Below are 21,505 nucleotides of genomic sequence, written 5' to 3' on the forward strand. Positions count from 1 at the left end.
GACAACTCAACCAACAAAATCGAAATCGTTGAGTGTTCGAGTTGATTAAAGAAAGCGTCATCGTAATTTTGCCGATTATTTCTGCTGTTTTCACATATTTTCAGCTAAGCTTTTCATATGTTCTCAAACATATATCAACCTTAAACATATTTTAAAACTAGAGATATTATATAAGCTCGATGTACGTTTTCACACGAAAGTGGGCAAGTCCAATTTGTCATGTTTTACTGACTGTACAAAACACGCATGGGTGCGCGCTCTTATTCATCGACAACAGAAAATTTATTCAGGATTTTTACACAAATAAAACTGAGCAGCATCTACAGACATAAATTTAATTGTCACTTATTGGGCGTTGATGAACATCAAGCGTTGCTTACAATTCAGGCGAAACTCAAACTTGCAAATTATTATTATTTTTTTACTTTTCGGTCGAGATAGACTCTGGCGAAATCCTCGCAAGCGTGTGGCAAGAGGAGGGAAACTTTGAAGTCCTGAAACGCTGCTATATCCAAATATATCCAACTAGCTTTTTGCTGTGTTTTGGAAAAGCTGTTAATCTTCAACAAACGTGAAACTTAGAGTGGAGTAATGTGGAGCTCTTAAAAGAATCAGCGGAACACAACTTGGTCAGTGATATAAAGCGGCACATAAAATAAGCTTAACTAAAATCGACACTGTCTTACTTCGCCCAAACTGGAGCAGCTTACGACGAAAATACTGAAGTAAAATTCCAACAGACATGAACGTATTGTCTTATATCATAGGGACAGCCCCAATACTAGAAATGGCGCGCGCTTACGGTCTCTGTCCCCGATTATGGCTCCTGGACCAACCTAGTGCTACATGTATTAACAATGTTTTTTTTTTAAATTTGTTTTTTTCTTTTTAGTTTTAAAAAAATAAACAAATAAACAATAGAACAGGTTGTTATGTAATGTAGGGTGCCGTAGCTCAGTTGGTTAGAGCGCCTGTCTTGTAAACAGGAGGTCATGGGTTCAAATCCCATCGGTACCTCAAAAATGTTACACTTTTTAATTTTTTATTACTTTCGAAAATTGCTCAACGAAGCTTCACATGTTGTACCACTCGGAATTTTTTTTGGTTGTGTTATCCCATGGATTTACTTTTAAGATCTACGCAAGAGTCGACTGAAAAATTTCAAGAATTATATGGAACGTAATTTGCGAATTAATGACCACTAAAATATAAATAGGACCCTGCGCACGCTCTGGTTGGTCAAAAACCCATGTTTCATCAGAGTATAAAGCGCTTTTAAAACATTACTTAAATTTAAATAGACGCTTTGGATTACATTAGTTGCGTTATTTCAACCACATTTCTTTGATCGACTTGTCTCGTTTGATGAGTTTACATTTCTTTTTTCTTTCATTGCCGTAAGAGTAGTTCGCTCCAAGGTGGGGGGCTGGGGGTAGGGGCGGATAACTACGATGGACTAGCATCCCATCCATGGAAAAGAAAAATTCTCTCAGTTGTTTAATACAACGGAGACTGGGATTAGCTCTGGAGTGTGTGGGCTAGCAAGGCCCGGGTTCGGCCATTTAACCTTTCCTTACCATTCCGTGCCAAAGGAGGGCGTCAATTTCAGTTCTAAAAGATGAAATTAAACCTTTAACTGCCAGGTTACAATAAAGCAATTCGCAAAGGAAAGAGTAATTCTTCACAGAATCTTTGTGTTATCTGTGTTATACAGCTGTTTTGAGAAAGGTTGCGCTGCAAACCGTAAAAGAGTACCGCGCGACAAATATACCGAAAGGTGCTCTGGGTATTGCCCGTTTACCGCTCGTCGATTGAAGTCCACGTTGTTTTAGAGCGACAGCGGAAAATTCATTAATAGGAGTATTCTCATCTTCTCTGATAGCTAGAGAAAATTATCCAAATAAAAAGTTTACAAACCGTTATTTGTACAACAATGGTCGGAAAAACGTCTGCCTCCAAAAGAAAGTAAAGCTGCATATTAGCTAGTAAAATAAAGACTGCTGGAGAATCCGGGTATCGATCCCGGTACTTCCCGCGTGCTAAGGCGGCGCTCTACCATTTGAGCTAATTCCCCAAACCGTAAGCATTTGGTTCAATATACAAGTTACTATAACTATTGAAAAAACAATGTTAGACGCATGACTAATTGGTAATTAGTTTTACTTTTGTTTCTAAATGTACTTAGAATTTCATTTTAGAAAAACAGATAATTTAAAAAAAATGTTGCTTTTCATTCTAGCTCCTTGTTATTTAGAATATAAACTACTGATATTGACGAGACATGATTAGAAAATAAATGGGCGACAACTTCTAATAAATAATTTCGGGATAACTATATTTCAACAAAAATCTCCTCATAAATTGAGAAAGCACGTTAACAATATATACATACATCTTAAAGAATAAAACCAAATTAGTTTGAACAAAGCCAATAAGCGGGTGCTGTCCTTCATTAGGCCAAACTTTTGACAACGTTCTTGTACAAAGGCAGTAGTACTTAATAAAAAACGGCACCGAGGTTAATGTGTTTGGTCCGTTAGCTCAGTCGGCAGAGCGTGGTGCTGATAACGCCAAGGTCGTGAGTTCGACCCTCACACGGACCAACTTTCCCTTTTAATAAACCAGCTGGAAAATACTATTTAAGATTTCTAACTGACTGTACTCTGATTTCTCTTTTCCTGTATTTATTTTTGATTAGTTTATTCCCCCTAATCGGTTTAAAACAAGAGGACTAAATCAAAATTACCTTAGATTAATATATAGATTTAGCCAAGCCTAAAAGCGGAGCTCCTGATTGCAATAACTGATGATAAAGGAAAGAGAGAATTATTTTTTCTTGGATCAGAAACTCAAAAAATGATCAATTGCGAGCATGCAATTGTTCAGCGTGCGGTTTTGCTATTTTTTCCATTTTAACGAACTATATCCAACAAGCCTAACCAAGATTGTAGAAATTACGTACGCAATATATCAGGAAATTTCCAAGAGACGATTGTACAAGGAATATGTTAGAAGTTAGGGGTTAATTTGCGCCGAAATTTTGCCTTTGCGAGTACTCCTTCCTTGTACCCCAGAGAAATAACGTGACTTGAGCCCGCGATCCAACCGTTAAACCAGTAATTGGTCAGCGGTCAACTTTAAAAAAAACACGCAACCTCGATGAGCTCTAAACCTGAGCCCGCGATATAGTCACATGATACTGGTCAGCGAATAGCTTGTTGTGACAGCTGTTAATTAACAATAGCGTGGACGCCCAAAATCAAAGATGTAGTTATGGTAATGGTGCTACCCTCTTAGTTTTCAAGGTATTGGCGTACGGACGTACGTACGTACGGACAGTCACGTGACAACAAAAATTTTTCGGATCGATGGGTTACCAAATTTTCTAAGGTATGGGGTTCCGCTCGCGCGCCTTCGGCGCGCAGGAGCTCCGCTATTATGTTTTGTTCATTGACTAAAGAGTATTACGAAGAGCCGTCCCGGGGATCAAACCGGGACCTCTCGCAACCCACCCAAAGCGAGCTAGATCATGCCTCTAGACCAACAGGCCAAATATGGTTAAACGTCATTTAACGAAGGTCTTAGTCTACTTCTCTCTGTCGAACTGGTTCTATAACACCTGTTTTGTGATATCTCTTATTGGCCAAGACAGTTACTACCCAACTCCCCTGGGTTTTCGCTTTTTATGTCTTTCGGGCAAGATACAATAATGTAACAGAAACCTTACGCAAGTTAAAATTTCTTCCACAAAATTTGATGAAAATTGTACAAAATGTCTTAGTGGAAGTCTCCGTGGCGCAATCGGTTAGCGCGTTCGGCTGTTAACCGAAAGGTTGGTGGTTCAAGCCCATCCGGGGACGGTTCTTTTTTGTTTTGATAATTATTTTCTCTATAGTTAGCGTCAGGATTCCATCTATCCACCCTGTTAGCATAATTTTGAGTTGTATTGCATGTAAGTAGGTCTTCTCAAACAAACAGCCACTGCGCGGATGTGATATGAATAAACCGTTATTATCGTGATCGTGATCGTTATCATTATTGGTTTTTTGACGGTTGAAGCAAATTTGGCCGTAATTTTTCATAAAATGGTACAAATTAGCCTGTATTTGAGTAATCCAGTTTTTGCATTAATTATGAGTTCTTTAATCTTCTACTTTTTATCTAATTAACGTAATTACATCACCTCACCGCTGTACGCATTAATCTCCCGCTCCCATAACTAGAAGTTGAAGGACTTAAACATAAGTGCATCTTTTTGTGGTGTATTAAGACGTTCGTGTCTTAACAGCATAAATTTCCCGTAGTCAATCGTTTAGTTCTTGATTAAGGATATCTGAGACATTTGACGGCTAATATTGGCTTGCTCATTTGAAGGTTGACGGTATCAGGAGAGCATGAAGAGTGGGATAGTTAATCTCCCTTATGTGTCAAGGTAATTCCTCTCAAACTATTTTTAGATATAGTATCTAGTTCTCCGGCTAATAACGTTAGCACGCGCGTTGCGTTGATGTTTTCTTGGAGGATGAAAATGCACGTATTAAAGGCGCTTGGGATTCTCTTGGGCTGTGACTAAAGTTCGCTTTAAATTGATCAACGGATACTCGAAAAGTCTAACAGGAAGCGAAGGAGAGAGGGAAAGAACGAGTGAATGTCTCATCCATACCTACAATTTGGAAAATACTAGTTTTTCGACGTGTAAACTCATCTGAAAACAGTTGGAGCGTCCCAATGAAAAACACTTTTGATGAAGTATGCTCCCTGCTAAAAAATTATAGTTATGGTTATTTTAATCATTATTTAAAAAGAAAAACAATTTGGGCCTGTCCGGGAGTCGAACCCGGGACCTCTCGCACCCAAAGCGAGAATCATGCCACTAGACCAACAGGCCATACATATAGTACATTGTTTACACAAATGCTTTAATCTGCAACTCCCTTGACTCAGCTGGTGTTTTAATACCTGTTCTGTGTTGTAGTTACCAGTCCAACCCCGCTGATTAACGGAGTTTCCGCATCATGTCAATAGAGCAATTCTGACTCAGCACTAACACGAGACATTGAATGGGAATAGTTTATTGAGGATGCGCCAGTCAGCTATCTGATGCAATTGTATTCCGTCTAATAAGAAAATCTATCTCCCTGCAAATTAAAACTGTTGGTTCTAACAATAAGAACCTGTGCTACGCCAAATAATTACGAAAAACCACTAAAAGCGTACCTTTAAGATATGGACAAAAAATGTGTGGAAACGTATTCCTCAGAGCCCCGAGGAAAGGGTACATATCAATAAGCTAGAACATTTTACAAAACGCTGTTAAAACAAAGCTTAATAAAATTTTCGACGAACACGAAGACTGACCGACCAAGAAAGACGTAAATCTCCCGCCGAAAAAAACAGAAACCAATTTTATCCCTTATCTGATCAGAATGAGAAAAAGATCAAAAAAAAAAAAAAAAAAAAAGCAGTGAAATAGACAAAGGAACAGGATCATTACCCCCACATAATAAAAAAAACACACTTCTTAGTTTTAACAATAATTCTATTATGAGGAGAACACAATTCTCTTTCCTGGCTACCAGATGTTTCTTTCTCGAATCCATGAAGTCTCTCTCCTTCTAATGTAGGGCGCCGTAGCTCAGTTGGTTAGAGCGCCTGTCTTGTAAACAGGAGGTCATGGGTTCAAATCCCATCGGTACCTTAGAGGGGTCGCACTTTTTAATTCTGAATACTTTTTGATTACTTTTGCTCATCGAAGCTTCATATATTGTTTAACAGGGAAGTTTTGTAAGGTTGTGTTATCCAATAATAGTTTTATTTTTAAAGTCCACGCAGGAGTCGACTGAAAAATTACATGACGGTACATTTAAAGTGCTACTATATATCATGAAATTCGCATCTTTCCTATCTAAGCCATTTCAAAGCATAAAAAAGTAGACTGTGAGGGAAGAAAAAAGCTCTTTACTATTTCAAAGATCTCCTTTCGTTCTAGAGATATTCAAGATTTTGAAATATGCAACTTGACCAAGTGATGACGTCATAAACTCAACCAAATTTTGATCAAATTTCATGAAAAAGATATTTCAGCCAATTTGTATCAGAAAACTTTGATTCTTTGTGGTACGATTCTACTAGATGTGCTCCACAATATGAGCTAAACAGTACTGTTACCATGGGAACATGCTGGGGTCCAGACCTCCTCGATATTGAAAGCTTTTCTGGCCACCTTTGCCGTTCCATTCTCTATTTTCGAATTGCCCATAATTAACTCTGTTCGCCCCCCAAATTTTGCATTAACTATTGTTGTGAAATACTCTTGGGACGTCTGCATATTCCCAAGAGCATTTCACAACAAATTAATAGTTTATGCAAAATTTGGGGGGCAAACAGAGCGAATTATGGGCAATTGGAAAATAGAGAATTTTGATATTTGACAGTGGTGCCTCATCTCCATGATCCAGCAAGCATATAAATTTGTGAGGTGGTACTTGTGGCCTTGTTCAATGTTTTTCGAGCTGAAAATCACTAAAATATTTGAATTAGATCGGAGGGAATGGAAAACAGTGAGTTGCCATGGGAATAGAGTTTTTTAAGTGTGTTGACTCTAGAATTATCAGCGTACCAAGTTTCAATGGTCTCCGCTGCAAATTAAGCAAGATAGCTCTATTTATATATTCGATATAATATTGAGCTGTCTCTCACTTGCATATTTTACACATTTTTTGAACTTAAATATCTCCGGAACTAATGTTGATATTTGCAAGCGGCAAACGGCGTTTTAAATATTTCGTGGAATTCCATGTGATTCACCAAAAAATTCAAGAAGTAAAATTTGATCATAGTACCACGTTAACGTGGTTTAGAAATACTTCGTTTTAAGATAATCGGTGGTTTATCGAGGTTTCCGTAGTGTAGTGGTTATCACGTTCGCCTCACACGCGAAAGGTCGCCGGTACAAGCCCGGCCGGAAACATTCTTTTTCGTTTCTTTATTTGACTTCTGCAGTTGCTTTTTATGATTGCATGTCTCGATTTCTTTATGAACTGTCTGGCACCTTGTATTTTAAGAGTAATGATACTCAAGTAATATATAGTAAGCCTGACAAGTAAATTAATCATAATTGAGGTATGTCAAAATATAATAGAAGACTTTGCTGCATCAGTTAAATTATTTAGCAGTTATTTTTCTGTTGTATAATATTATGACAATAGCTTGTACCAAATATTCTCAAAAATGTCCAAGTATTCTTCCAAAACTAGTAATTTGTTTTATCTAAGACTCTGTTTTTCACGTAACAACCGGGGGATTAGCTCAAATGGTAGAGCGCCCGCTTTGCATGCGGGAGGTACCGGGATCAATACCCGGATTCTCCATATAATGTTATTTTACTTCAAACGACAAAGTTCAGATGAACACTGACTTTTTAATATTATTTGGCAAGTTATTTTCTTCACAATTTTACAAATAGCAGTAAGTCTTTTTTATTGTTCTAAATTAGTTCATGTGGTGTATTTAAATGTCCTTTTTCATTTTTGGTAACACTTGACGAAAACTGGTGACCTGTTTTTCAAAATAGCCTCGTAATAGCTAAGGCATCTGTACAATGGGGGATTAGCTCAAATTTTAAAAAACCCGCTTCGCATGCGGGAAGTACCGGGATCGAAACCCGGGTTCTCCAACTTCTAGAGTTTTGCTACCCATGGTAGCATTTTTTTGGTCTTTTTGTCTTTTCTGTTTGCAGTTCTTTTTTCTCATTTATCTGCTCATAAAAAGCAGGTAGTGTGCCATAACTTCCTGCACAAAATTACTGTATTATTCATCATCAGTATTGATTGTTATTCGGATGCTCAATTTTGTCATTGGATATTTGTTTTTCATTGTTATAGCTTAAAACGTGCATTGAAATTGTCTGTAGGAAACTGTGAATGCACCATATATATTCTCAATGTTTAGCAAATTTTCATTGAAAATAAATTCATTGAATGCGATTATTATTTTCTTAAATCTTTAAGAAAAGCTGGCTCACTGGTGGCGGAACCTAGGTACGGCTTCTTCGACACAAGTTGTCATGGCGTCTGTAACAGCGAGCCAAAATCCACAGTGGGAAAAAATGGTGGCTGTACATTTCACCTCAATGTATGGCGTACATTGCAAAGTAGGCATAAAATCATATCTTTGCAACATTTGTCGCTGTTTTACATTAATTGTGTACGCTAGGTTTAAAGCTTTAGGAAGTTTTCTGCGCATTTTTCACGAGCTTTTCTCAGGGATTTTGACGTTAAGAATTATTGGTAAATGCACCAGTCGCCATCTTGTTCCCCACAGTGGACTTTTTTGGATAATTTTTAGATGGGTTTTCTTATCACGACATCGACATGAACCCACAAGCTTACAGCTTAATAAGTTCCATCGTGTTTAATAGTAAAGATTACTCGTTCATTTATTCAAGATTCTTAGCAAAACTATCGTTGCCTTCAGTTAATTTTCAATCATCTAATTTCTGCTGTGGAAACGGGGTGTGAAGAGAGTCACATGTGCTGTAAAGTCTGGTTTTCACTAGCGAGGCAAACACAAGCGCAAACACAATAATTCTTATCTCACTGTGGAAACGGCCTTGACACAGGCATAAGCACAAGGACAATCACAAGTTAGGGATATTAGCCACACGTGGTTATGTTTGGCCGGTGAAAACACTGGATCCAGATTACCTCGCGCCTAAACAGTTCTTCAAAGTGGCGGAAAGTTGAAATGATTTTCCTTGTGCTTGTGTTTGCGTCGAATTTCGTTTTTACTTGGGTCATCCGTAATGCTTGCGTTTGCACTTGCGCTTTTGCTTGCGCCTCTAGTGAAAACCGGGCTTAATCATGCGCAGCTTTTTGTTTTACTAATACGAAACCAACGACAACTCTATTAGTTAGTTTATACTGCTTTGTTTAAAAACACTTTTAAAACTCAATTTGCTGTGTTGATAAAGGCTGCACGCAAACCAAAGCAAGCCAAATTCGTGTTTCTCTTTTTTCCTTTTTTGCGCGGGAAATGTTTCCTTGCTCATTTGAAAAAAGACATTTCCATACATGACAGCAGTTATTTTTTAAAAAACGTTCAAAGAAGGCTTTGTATATGGTAATGAAACAAATTAAAGGGAGAGTTTCACAGTTTAACGCAAACCCTAGCTTTCGCGTGAGAATAAAGTATCATTTTTCGTTTACTTTCTTTGCTTTTCTTCTTTCGCTCGTTCGTTCAGTTTTTTACATGCAATAAGCCAGTGATAAAAAAAGCCACAGAAATAAATGCTGTTATGACTTGCAAAGTCTTTTGATAAAATATTAAACATAGGGCCTGTCCGGGAGTCGAACCCGGGACCTCTCGCACCCGAAGCGAGAATCATACCACTAGACCAACAGGCCGACGCTCATGATTCCGGCTTTTGTCACTTAATGATAAATATCGCCTGTAAAACCATCTGTCTGGTGAGGAACTCGATATCTGAAATTTCCCTTAGTAAATGGTTTAATCCAGGGAATATGTGGTCTGCGACAACTGTGTTAAGGCATTGATGCGGTCAGTGCGCTAGCTGCGATCGAGGTGCTGTTTGAAAACGATCGTTGGGTGGAAAACTGGTAGGGGTAACGTTCCATACCAGCATTCGTAAGGGAGATTTACTCTTGTTAATTAATTGTGTAACTTTGCTACTCTGATTTGGCAACATTCTTTTTTAGAGTGGCGACGAAATCCCCAGGGTATACACTAGGTTATGCAACGAATCAATAAATTGAGTCTGATTTGGAAATGTTCACATGCCACGTTTGAATGTAGAGGAAAAAGAGAACTCTGGCTTATATTTTACGAAAGGGATGGGTAGGTACAGGTTAGGTACGTCTCGCTCATTCAAGTTATGTATGCATAATTGACCTCTTGCATTTGTGTGGGATTCTGCATTCATCTTTTCTTACTTACTTTTTTCATATCTTCCTTCCTTCCTCTTAAAACAGGGAGAACTTTAGATTTTCTAAAAGTCCAGTATATTTGGTTTTTTCCTAATGCTATCTCTCCATTCTTGGTTGAAATGAAAGTTGTGTCCGTGTTTTAATCAGTACTTTAATGTGATTTGAAACGCATCTTTGTACAGGTGGGGGAATTAGCTCATATATGTTATCCTTTTGCATTCCATTTTTATCCGTCGAAGGCTGTAGATCGACAACCGAAAGCTTATGTTCTTTTTGAACTTTTTTAGCCAGCGAACGTTTTTATTGTAATTTTTAATTATGTCTCATCCTTGCTGCGCTTCAATCTTTAATTGTTCTTTACTTGATAAAATGCGCAAACTGCGTATTTTGTTTTGAAAATAATGTACTGTTACTAGCTGAGATTACGTTAAGTTATTATCGGACGCAAAAAAGGATGGTCCGTGTGAGGGTCGAACTCATGACCTTGGCGTTATCAGCGCCACGCTCTGCCGACTGAGCTAACGGACCAATCGTACCAAGAGGATGTTGAGTTACTTTAGAAATGAAATTTTTGGAGGATTCCATTTGGTCAATCATTCAAAGTATGAAATCTGGACAAGAAAGAAAAGTATTTATTTTATTGCTCTAGATTTTAAACATAAACTAACTACTTTATTGTAACCCCTCAAACTTCAACACTCCCTTGTCAAATTTTTTTTTTCACGCAGGAAAGGGCTGGTTTTCTTAATTTAATCTTGGTAACAGAGAAGAAAAATCTGACTGATTTTTACTATTAATCACTGAGAATAAAATAATATCTACAAGTTTTAAAATTGTGGCAAATAAATAAATTAAACCAATTGGAGAATCCGGGCATCGATCCCGGTACCTCCCGCATGCAAAGCGGGCGCTCTACCATTTGAGCTAATTCCCCAACGCGTAACCAGTTGGTTCAATAAACAAGTTATTAACTTATTGAAAAACAATGTTAGAGGCATGACCTGGTCATTAGTTTTAAGCTTTTTTTTGACGAATGTACTTAGAATTTCATTTTAGAAAAGCAAATATAATCAAAGAAAACATGGTACTTTTCACTCTAGTTCTTGTTATTTAGAACATAAGCTACTGATATTGACAAGACTTGATTAGAAAATAACTAAATGGGAAACAACTTCTAATTTCTAGATAATAGGCCCTGTGCAGCTAAGCCATCACGTGACCTATTTTTCATAAAATTATGGGCTATAACTTAACGAATGCCAGAAATGGAAAAAGCATGTCGAAAATATCAAAATGGCCAAGTTTGAGGCCCCCATCATTAAAGAAGAAGATTTCATGACGGTCCGAATTTTTAAAAGAATAAGAAGATTTCTATGGAAAAAGTTGCTGGAGAGCAAGACCCTGCTCTCCAGCAACATTTTACATACAAATCCCCTAAATTTTCCGAAAATTAAAACTGTCGTATAAACTTACTCTTTAATTCCAGGGGCTTCAAACTTGGCAATTTAGGTATTTTCGATGCGCTCTTTCCATTTCTGGCATTCTTTAAGTTATAGCCCATAATATAAAATTTTTCTAAGAAAAATTTGTTCACGTGACCCCAGCTGCAAAGGGCCTATTATTTCAACAAAGTATATACTTCTTAAAAAAGGAAATCACTCAATTTGAATACACAGCAGTAACTGACACTGCTATGCTGGTGTTGTACCTCACCAGACCCAACTTATGGCAACTTACTAGTATTGTAACTTCCATGTGCGAAGGCTTTTTTTTAACTTCATTATATTGTAAGTATTATATCTAAGTATCGTAAAGGTAACGTAGATATGGTTAATTTAAAAAAACATGTACGAAGGCAGTTATAATTAATAAAAGACCGTAGCCAGGTTAATGTCTACAAGTCTGGTCCGTTAGCTCAGTCGGCACAGCGTGGTGCTGATAACGCCAAGGTCGTGAGTTCGACCCTCACATGGACCTACATTTTTTTTTAATGGGAACACACTATCTTAAGATTTGTAACTGATTTCCCTGCTCTGCTGTCAAAAAACTAATTTTTTAAAATATTTTTTTCCTCCGGCTCAGTGCAAAATAAAAGGACTAGATCAAATTTACCTTAGTCTATTTATTATTTTCCTAGATCTTCAAAAAATATTGAAATATTGTTGCTTATAGTGGTCATTGCGCTTAGCTATACTTACTAGTTCACAGGCATGTCACTTAAAATGAAAGAAATAGATGTATCAACTAAATATAACAGGCTTAAAAATCCCAACTGGTGGGAGGTAGACCAGTTGGCTATTTACAAGCATGACCAAGAAGTTGAACTAGGGCCTAGCGAAAAGCAACCAAGCGGTCAAATGAAGAGCGGGACTTGAACCCGCGACCTCCGCGAAGTCGGGCGTTGTAACCACTCGGCCACGCTGCCTCCTCCTACTGGTTTAAAAAGATGGATGCCAACAGAAACACTTGGTTAAGGGTTATTTTTCATCCAGACGGTTTCGTGGTGGTCAGTTAGAATTGTTTGCACGAACATGATAGTAATTTGTTTTAAAGGAGGAAAGTATTCCACTGTTTGAAATGGCCGTTGTGACGTCCCAAAAACCATCGTAGAATTGTCTGTTTCGTTATGATGCTCTCTTCATTAACAAAAGACAATTTAAAAGGGCCTGTCCGGGAGTCGAACCCGGGACCTCTCGCACCCTAAGCGAGAATCATGCCACTAGACCAACAGGCCAAACGTGATTGAGTTTCATTTGACAAAGGTATTAATCTACCTCTCTCTGTTGAACTGGTACTATCACACCAGTTATGTGTTGTCTCATTGGCCAAAACAATTACTACCCAACTCCCCCGGTTTTTCGCTTTTCATGTCTTTCGAGCAAGATACAATAATGTAGCAGACACCTTACGCAATGCAAGTTAAAATTTCTCGACTCCGTCTCGGTCCATAAACACGCGAAAAAAGAACTTGGTCAATATCCTGCCATCTTGACCTCAAACTTGGTCAACAACCCATACATAAAAGGCGGTTCTGAGGTTAATGTGTCTGGTGCATTGGCTCAGTCGCACCCGAAGTGAGAATCATGCTACCAGACCAACAGGCCGACGCTTATAATACCAGCTTTTGCCACTTAATGATAAATATTGCCTGTAAAACCATTTGTCTGGTGAGGAACTCAACATCTGAAATTTCCCTTGGTAAATGATTTAATCCAAGTAATATGAGTTCCCCGACTACTGTATTAAGGCATTCTTAACGAGGTCAGTTGTGATTGACGTGCTGGTTGACAACGATCACTGCGTGGAAAACTGGTGGTAACGTTCCACACCATTTTTAAGTGCACCTTAATTCTATCCCTCCACAAGAGGACAATGCATCTCGAACTTCAAAGAATAGTTCAGATGATTCTTAAGGGACATTTACTCTTGTCAATTGTTAAATTTTGCTACTTTAATTTGGCAACCCTCTTTTTTAAATTGCCTAGAGTGGCGACGAAATCAAGGGTATACACTAGGTTTAGTGGCGAATCAGTAAATCGATTCTGATTTGGAAATGTTTACAAGCTAGTTTGAATGTAGAGGAAAATGAGAAATGTAGGTTATATTTTAAGAAAAGGAAGGGTAGGTAAGTCTCGCTCATTGTCGCTCATTCTCACTCATTGTCGCTCATTAAGTAATTTATACCTAATTGACCTCTTGCATTTGTGTCGGGTTCTCCAGTCATCTGGCTTACTTGCTGGAAAAGATTTCTCGCTTTTTTCCCATCTTCCTTTCTCTTGAAAAAGAGAGAACTTGGATTTCTAAAAGACCAGTATATTTGGTTATTCCCTAGTGCTATCTCTCCGTTCTTAGTTGAAATGAAAGTTGTGTTCATGTTTTTATGATCAGTTCTTTAATGTCAACATTTCAAACTCTTCTCTGTACAGGTGGGGAATTAGCTCAAATGGTAGAGCGCCCGCCTCGCATGCGGGAGGTACCAGGTTCGATACCCGGGTTACCCAAATTATTATTTTATGTGTTGTAATCACACATGTGTTATGATTACAACTGAGTCAAGGTGCTTTTAGTTATTTCTTGGCTCCGGGCCTTGCAGAAATAAAATAAATTAAATTAATCGTATCAAAATTGGCCTATTGATATTAAATGAAGAACGCTGAAGTTTAGACTCCAAAAGCAGGCAATTTTATATATATCGTTCACCGAAATGCAGCGAGCTGACGACAATAAACTACGCCTTTTCTATCTGTTCTTTACTTGATAAAATGTCAAACTGCGTATTTTGTTTTGAAAATAAGGTACTGTTACTAGCTGAGATTACGTTAAGTTATTATCGGACGCAAAAAAGGATGGTCCGTGTGAGGGTCGAACTCAGGACCTTGGCGTTATCAGCACCACGCTCTGCCGACTGAGCTAACGGACCAATCGTACTTAGTGGATGTTGAGTTACTTTAGAAATCAAGTTTTTGGGGGATTCCATTTGATCAACCATTTAAAGTATGAAATATGGACAAGAAAAAACAGTATTTATGTTATTGTTCTAGATTTTAAACATAAATTGACTACTTTATTGTAACCCCTCAAACTTCAACACTCCCTTGCCAATTTTTTTTTTCACTCATAAAGGGGTTGCTTTTTTTAAATTTAATCTTGGTAACAGGGAAGACAAATCTGATTAATTTTTACTATTAATGAGCGCGAATAAAATGATATCTACAAGTATTAAAATTGTGTCAAATAAAAAAATAAACAATTGGAGAATCCGGGCATCGATCCCGGTACCTCCCGCATGCAAAGCGGGCGCTCTACCATTTGAGCTAATTCCCCTAACATAACCAGTTAGTTCAATAAACAAGTTACTAACTTATTGAAAAAAAAATGTTAGAGGCATGATCTGGTAATTAGTTTTAAGCAGTTTTCTGACGAATGTACTTAGAATTTCATTTTAGAAAAACAAATATAACTAAAGAAAACATGTTGCTTTTCATTGTAGTTCCTTGTTATTTAGAGCATAAGCAGTACTGATATTGACGAGACATGACTAGAAAATAACTAAATGGGAAACAACTTCTAATTACTAGATAGTTATATATTTTAACAAAACTTTTCTCATCCTTGATAAACCACGTTAAAAGTATATACATACTTCTTGAAAGATAAAATCATTCAGTTTGAACACAGCAGTGACTGACACCACTAAGCGGGTGTTGCACCTCACCAGACCCAAGTTATGGTAACTTACATGTACGAGTACGAAGGCTTTATTTTTAATTTCATTATATTGTAAGTATTATATGTAAGTATTGTAAAGGAAACGTAGATATAGTTAATTTAAAAAAATGTACGAAGGCAGTTGATACTTAATAAAAGACCGAAGCCAGGTTAATTTGTCTGGTCCGTTAGCTCAGTCGGCAGAGCGTGGTGCTGATAACGCCAAGGTCGTGAGTTCGACCCTCACACGGACCAACATTTTTTTAACTGGAACACACTATTTGTAACTGATTTCATTGCTCTCTGCTTTCAAAAAAAAAAAATTATTTTTTAATTTTTTTTTCCTCCGGTTGGGTACAAAACAAAACGACTAGATCAAATTTACCTTAGTCTATCATTTAATTTCCTAGACCTTCAAAAAATGTTGAAATGTTGTTGCTTTTAGTGGTCAATGCGCTCAGCTACAAATGTATCAACTAAATATAACAAGCTTAAAAATCCCAAATGGTGGGAGGCAGACCAGTTGGCTATTTACAAACATGATCAGGAAGTTGAACTAGGGCCTACCGAAAAGCAACTCCAACCAAGCGGTTAAATGAAGAGCGGGACGTGAATTCGCGACCTCCGCGAAATCCGGCGTTGTAACCACTCAGCCACGCTGCCTTCTCCTACTGTTTAAAAAAAGATGGATGCCAACAGAAACACTTGGTTAAGGGTTATTTTTCATCCAGACGGTTTCATGGTGGTCAGTTAGAATTGTTTGCACGAACATGAAAGTAATTTGGGAGAAGGTATTCCACTGTTTTAAATAGCCGTTGTGACGTCCCAAAAACCATCGTAGAATTGTCTGTTTCGTTATGATGCTCTCTTCATTGACAAAAGACAATTTAAAGGGGCCTGTCCGGGAGTCGAACGCGGGCCCTCTCGCACCCTAAGCGAGAATCATGCTACTAGACCAACAGGCCAAACGTACAGTACGCTGTTTAGACAACTGTTTTAATCTGCTGGCGGTATAACACCTGCTCTATGATGTCTTGTAGTTACCAGGCCAACTACGGTAATAAACGGCACTGAGACGAGAATTCAATGTGAATAGTTTATTGAAGATGCTTCAGTCAGTCATCTAATGTAGGCGTATTTCGTCTAATAAGATAATCTATCTCCTTGCAAATTACAACTAGTGGTTCTAACAATCAGAACCTGTGCTACGCCAGAAACGAAAAACCTCTTAAGGTCATTCCACTGAAATAGAACCCGCACTGAGATTTTTGTGAAACTTTGCCTATTGAATGTTTATATTATAGGAACTTAAACTTTGAAATAAAAATAAGGGGTCCCCATGTTCGTTTAGGGGCAACAGCCCCTTGTTTATACCCAATAAATCCTTATAAGAGCACCATGATTGTGGTCAAGATTGCTTGCTAAATTCACGTTTCCGGCGATTGTTTTTCGTTCAACACTGAGAATTGGTCCATATTTATTTTACACAGAGAAATTTATTACTCAATTCAAAACAACAGAAAAAAATGAAAGGTCACCATACTCATTTGCGAGAAAATGACGATTTACCTCTTTGGCGAGGTCCAGCCGTTAAGAAAAAGCCGCCATTTTTTAATGTGCGCGCGCCAAGCACGCGTGAAATTATGCGCAGTAGGGATGCGAATTGCAATACTGGGGAATGACCTTAAAATGCACCCTTAAAATGTGGCCAAAACTATGTGGAAACGTATTTCTCGTCTAATGCAGCAGTACGAGACCCCGAAGAACGGGTACATAATCAATAAACTAGAACATTTTGCAAGACACTTTTAATAAAAATTTGGACGAACACGAAGACGGACCGATCAAGAACGACGTAAATCTCCCGCCAAAAGCCAAAAAAGTTCCTAAACACTCCAGGACACCCCGCGAACCTCTCCATCAAACTGTCAAAATAGTAATCAATCGTCAGAAATTACATATTTCAAAAGCGCAAATAAATTTGATGCTTTCTCGGTACAAGCTACAAGATGACAAAAAAAAAAACAAACAAAAAAAAAAACAAAACAAAACAACAACAACAAAAAAAACAAACAAGAGAAAAAAAAAGAACATGCCTGTCTTATTGACAGACGTCACAAAATCATGAATATCAAGGAGCGAACGATTGCGATCAGTTGGTCAAATGTCTTAAAACAATGAAACCAATTTTATCCCTTATCTGATCAGAATGCATAAAAAAGCCAAGCAGTGAAACAGACAAAGAAACAGGATCATTACCGCCACATAATACAGAAAAAAACCCACACTTCTTAATTTTAACAATAATTCTATTATTTTAGAGAACACAATTCTCTTTCCTGGCTAACAGATATTTCTTCCCGGAATCCATGAAGTCTCTCTCCCTCTAATGTAGGGCGCCGCAGCTCAGTTGGTTAGAGCGCCTGTCTTGTAAACAGGAGGTCATGGGTTCAAATCCCATCGGTACCTTAGAGGGGTCGAACTTTTTAATTCTCAATACTTTTTCATTACTTTTGCTCATCGAAGCTTCATATATTGTATAACAGGGAATTTTTGTAAGGTTGTGTTATCCAATAATAGTCTTATTTTTAAGGTCCACGCAGGGGTCGACTGAAAAATTACATGACGGTACTATTGTAGTCAACGTCAACACGCTACTTGGCTTTAATCGATAAGACGAAATGTGCAATTTAACGAGTGCGAAGAAAGCGATGAAAAGGGAGCGGTTGCTACAAACAAAATAAATTACAAGTTATAGACGAATACAATAAAAGAAACAGAAATAACGAGCCGAAGGTAGAGGATACCTACAAACGTTGTATGACTAGGAAGCTAAGGAACACGTAAAAGGAAAACGGCAGGGCGGTAAATGAAACGAGATGACAGTAGCGTCGCGATGAAAATACACGAATAAACTAGAAAGACTCATACAAAAGGGGATTGAAACAAAGCAAAATTATGCGAAAAAATCTAACAGAATATCGATAACGTGAAAGGGAGATAAACGAAAAGTATGCGATGATCACGAAAGAATGCACGCACAAACGGAAAAAATAACAAAGGATTCAACGCGGCTGCAACAGGTTCATTTAAGTGCTACTCCATATATCATGAAATTCGCATCTTTCCTATCTAAGCCATTTTAAAGCATAAAAAAGTAAACCGTACGAGAAGAGAACCGCTGTTTACTATTTCAAAGATCTCCTTTCGTTCCAGAGATATTCAAGATTTTAAAATATGCAAATTGGCCAATCGATGACGTCATAAACTCGACCAAATTTCGATCAAATTTCATGAAAAAAAATATCTCAGCCAATTTGTATCAGAAATCTTTGATTATTTGCGGTAAGATTCTACCAGATGTGCTCCACAATATGAGTTAAACAGTTCTGTTACCATGGGAACATGTTGGGGTCCAGACCTCCGCGATATTGAAAGCTTTTCTGGCCACCTTTGGTGCTCCATTTTGATATTTGACAGTGGTGCCTCATCTGCATGATCCAGCTAACATATAAATATGTTAAGTGGTGCTTGTGGCCTTGTTCACTGTTTTTCGAGCTGAAAATCAATAAAATATTTGAATTAGATCGGAGGGAAATGGAAAACAGTGAGTTGCCATGGGAATAGAATTTTTTTTATATAGCCATAAGTGTGTTGCCTGTAGAACTATCAGCCTACCAAGTTTCAATGGTCTCCGCTGCAAATTAAGCAAGATATATATTCGATATAATATTGAGCTGTCTCTCATTTGCATATTTTACACATTTTTCAAACTTAAATATCTCCGGAACTAATGTTGATATTTGCAAGCGGCAAATGGCGTTTTAAATATTTCGTGGAATTCCATGTGATTCACCCAAAAATTCAAGGAGTAAAAATTTGATCATAGTACCACGTTAACGTGGTTTAGAAATAATTCGTTTTAAGACCATTAGTGGTTCACCGAGGTTTCCGTAGTGTAGTGGTTATCTCGTCCGCCTCACACGCGGAAGGTCGCCGGTTCGAACCCGGCCGGAAACATTCTTTTCGTTTCTTTATTTGACTTCTGCAGTTGCTTTTTTATGATTGCATGTCTCGATTTCTTTATGAGCTGTCTGGCACCTTGTATTTTAAGAGTAATGATACTCAAGTAATAGTAAGCTTGACAAGTAAATTAATCATAATTGAGGGATGTCAAAATGTAATAGCAGACTTTGCTGCATCAGTTAAATTATATAGCAGTTATTTTTCTGTTGTATAATATTATGACAATAGCTTGTACCAAATATTCTAAAAAAATGTCGAAATATTCTTCCAAATCTAGTAATTAGTTTTATCTAAGACTCTGTTTTTCATGTAACAACCGGGGGATTAGCTCAAATAGTAGAGCGCCCGCTTTGCATGCGGGAGGTACCGGGATCAATACCCGGATTCTCCATATAATGTTATTTTAGTTTAAGCGACAAAGTGTAGATGAACACTGACATTTTAATATTATTTGGCAAGTTATTTTCTTCCAAATTTTACAAATAGCAGTAAATCTTTTTATTATTCTAAATTAGTTTATGTGGTGTATTTAAATCTCCTTTTTCATTTTCGGTAACACCTGACGAAAACTGGTAACCTGTTTTTCAAAATAGCCTCGTAATAGCTAAGGCATCTGTACAATGGGGATTAGCTCAAATGGTAGAGCACCCGCTTCGCATGCGGGAAGGACAGGGATCGATTCTCGGATTCTCCAACTTCTTGATTTTTGCTACCCATGTTAACATTTTTTTGGTCTTTTTGTCTTTTCTGTTTGCAGTTCTTTTTTCTCATTTATCGGCTCATAAAAAGCAAGCAGTGTGCCATAACATCCTGCACAAAACTACTGTATTACTCATTATCAGTATCGACTGTTATTCGGATTCTCAATTTTGTCATTGGATATTTGTTTTTCATTGTTATAGCTTAAAACGTGCATTGAAATTGTCTGTAGGAAACTGTGAATGCACCATATATATTCTCAATGTTAAGCAAATTTTCATTGAAAATAAATTTATTAAATGCGATTATTATTTTCTTCAGTCTTTAAGAAGAGCTGGCTCACTGGTGGCGGAACCTAGCTACGGCTTCTTTGACACAAGTTGTCATGGCGTCTGTAACAGCGGGCCAAAATCCACAGTAGGAAAAAATGGTGGCTGTACATTTCACCTCAATGCATTGCGTACATGGATTATCCGGTAGGCATAAAATCATATCTTTGCAACATTTGTCGCTGTATTACATTAATTGTGTACGCTAGGTTTAAAGCTTTAGGAAGTTTTCTGCGCATTTTTCATGTGCGTTTCTCAGGGATTTTGACGCTAAGAATTATTGGTAAATGCACCCGTCGCCATCTTGTCCCCACAGTGGATTTTTTTGGATAATTTTTGGATGGGTTTTCTTATCGCGACATCAACATGAACCCACAAGCTTATAGCTTAAGTTCTATAGTGTTTAATAAGTAAAGATTACTCGTTCATTTATTCCAGATTCTTAGGAAAACTATCGTTGCCTTCAGTTAATTTTCAATCATTTCATTTCTGCTGTGGAAACAGGGTGTGAAGAGAGTCAGATGTGCAGTAAAGTCTGGTTTTCACTAGCAACGCAAACACAAGCGCAAACACAAGCGCAAACACAAGAATTCTTATCTCACCGTGGAAACGGCCTTGACGCAGGCATAAGCACAAGGGCAATCACAAGCCAAGGATATTAACACACGTGGTTATGTTTGGCCAGTGAAAACACTGGATTCAGATTACCTCGCGCCTAAACAGTTCTTCAAAATAGCGGAAAGTTTAAATCATTTTCCTTGTGCTTGCGTTTGCGTCGAATTTCGTTTTTACTTGGGTCATCCCTAAGGCTTGCGTTTGTACTTGCGCTTCTGCTTGCGCCACTAGGGAAAACCGGGCTTAATCATGCGCAGCTTTTTGCTTTAGTAATACGAAACCAACGAGAACTCTATTAGTTAGTTTATACTGCTTGGTTTAAAAACAGTTTAAAAACTCCCTTTGCTGTTTTGATAAGGACTACACGCAAACCAAAGCAAGCCAAATTTGTGTTTCTCTTTTTTCTTTTTTTGCGCGGGAAATGTTTCCTTGCTCATGTAAAAAAAAGACATATTTTGGGCTGCAGATATTTATTAAAATACGTTCAAAGAAGGCTTTGTATATGGTAAAGAAATTTAAGGCAAAATTTCACAGTTCAGCGCATGCCCAAGCTTTCGTGTGGGAATAAAATATCATTTTTCGTTTACTTTCTTCGCTTTTTTACATACAATAAGCCAGTGATAAAAAAGCCACAGAAATCGATGCTGTTACGACTTGCAAAGTCTTTTGATAAAATATTAAACA

General features: G+C 37.7%; 17 non-coding genes across 17 annotated transcripts; 10 read left to right on the forward strand and 7 right to left on the reverse strand.

The window, feature by feature from the left end:
- Nucleotides 1–943: 943 nt before the first annotated feature.
- Nucleotides 944–1,017, forward strand: Trnat-ugu (transfer RNA threonine (anticodon UGU)). The gene has a single exon. It is a non-coding gene; the product is annotated as a tRNA-Thr (tRNA).
- A 1,513-nt stretch (nucleotides 1,018–2,530) lies between these two features.
- On the forward strand, nucleotides 2,531–2,603 carry Trnai-gau (transfer RNA isoleucine (anticodon GAU)). Its single transcript has one exon. It is a non-coding gene; the product is annotated as a tRNA-Ile (tRNA).
- A 1,183-nt stretch (nucleotides 2,604–3,786) lies between these two features.
- Nucleotides 3,787–3,860, forward strand: Trnan-guu (transfer RNA asparagine (anticodon GUU)). The gene has a single exon. It is a non-coding gene; the product is annotated as a tRNA-Asn (tRNA).
- A 956-nt stretch (nucleotides 3,861–4,816) lies between these two features.
- Trnap-ugg (transfer RNA proline (anticodon UGG)) lies at nucleotides 4,817–4,888 on the reverse strand. The gene has a single exon. It is a non-coding gene; the product is annotated as a tRNA-Pro (tRNA).
- A 736-nt stretch (nucleotides 4,889–5,624) lies between these two features.
- Trnat-ugu (transfer RNA threonine (anticodon UGU)) lies at nucleotides 5,625–5,698 on the forward strand. The gene has a single exon. It is a non-coding gene; the product is annotated as a tRNA-Thr (tRNA).
- Nucleotides 5,699–6,897: 1,199 nt separating this feature from the next.
- Nucleotides 6,898–6,970, forward strand: Trnav-cac (transfer RNA valine (anticodon CAC)). The gene has a single exon. It is a non-coding gene; the product is annotated as a tRNA-Val (tRNA).
- A 327-nt stretch (nucleotides 6,971–7,297) lies between these two features.
- Nucleotides 7,298–7,370, forward strand: Trnaa-ugc (transfer RNA alanine (anticodon UGC)). Its single transcript has one exon. It is a non-coding gene; the product is annotated as a tRNA-Ala (tRNA).
- A 1,962-nt stretch (nucleotides 7,371–9,332) lies between these two features.
- Trnap-cgg (transfer RNA proline (anticodon CGG)) lies at nucleotides 9,333–9,404 on the reverse strand. The gene has a single exon. It is a non-coding gene; the product is annotated as a tRNA-Pro (tRNA).
- A 995-nt stretch (nucleotides 9,405–10,399) lies between these two features.
- Trnai-gau (transfer RNA isoleucine (anticodon GAU)) lies at nucleotides 10,400–10,472 on the reverse strand. The gene has a single exon. It is a non-coding gene; the product is annotated as a tRNA-Ile (tRNA).
- Nucleotides 10,473–10,805: 333 nt separating this feature from the next.
- On the reverse strand, nucleotides 10,806–10,878 carry Trnaa-ugc (transfer RNA alanine (anticodon UGC)). The gene has a single exon. It is a non-coding gene; the product is annotated as a tRNA-Ala (tRNA).
- A 970-nt stretch (nucleotides 10,879–11,848) lies between these two features.
- On the forward strand, nucleotides 11,849–11,921 carry Trnai-gau (transfer RNA isoleucine (anticodon GAU)). Its single transcript has one exon. It is a non-coding gene; the product is annotated as a tRNA-Ile (tRNA).
- A 685-nt stretch (nucleotides 11,922–12,606) lies between these two features.
- On the reverse strand, nucleotides 12,607–12,678 carry Trnap-agg (transfer RNA proline (anticodon AGG)). The gene has a single exon. It is a non-coding gene; the product is annotated as a tRNA-Pro (tRNA).
- Nucleotides 12,679–14,291: 1,613 nt separating this feature from the next.
- Nucleotides 14,292–14,364, reverse strand: Trnai-gau (transfer RNA isoleucine (anticodon GAU)). Its single transcript has one exon. It is a non-coding gene; the product is annotated as a tRNA-Ile (tRNA).
- A 331-nt stretch (nucleotides 14,365–14,695) lies between these two features.
- Trnaa-ugc (transfer RNA alanine (anticodon UGC)) lies at nucleotides 14,696–14,768 on the reverse strand. Its single transcript has one exon. It is a non-coding gene; the product is annotated as a tRNA-Ala (tRNA).
- A 566-nt stretch (nucleotides 14,769–15,334) lies between these two features.
- Nucleotides 15,335–15,407, forward strand: Trnai-gau (transfer RNA isoleucine (anticodon GAU)). Its single transcript has one exon. It is a non-coding gene; the product is annotated as a tRNA-Ile (tRNA).
- Nucleotides 15,408–17,547: 2,140 nt separating this feature from the next.
- Nucleotides 17,548–17,621, forward strand: Trnat-ugu (transfer RNA threonine (anticodon UGU)). Its single transcript has one exon. It is a non-coding gene; the product is annotated as a tRNA-Thr (tRNA).
- Nucleotides 17,622–19,099: 1,478 nt separating this feature from the next.
- Trnav-cac (transfer RNA valine (anticodon CAC)) lies at nucleotides 19,100–19,172 on the forward strand. The gene has a single exon. It is a non-coding gene; the product is annotated as a tRNA-Val (tRNA).
- The last annotated feature ends 2,333 nt before the right edge of the window (nucleotides 19,173–21,505 follow it).

The sequence above is a fragment of the Orbicella franksi genome, chromosome 9 (assembly GCF_964199315.1).
Source record: "Orbicella franksi chromosome 9, jaOrbFran1.1, whole genome shotgun sequence".
Taxonomy (NCBI): Eukaryota; Metazoa; Cnidaria; class Anthozoa; order Scleractinia; family Merulinidae; genus Orbicella; species Orbicella franksi.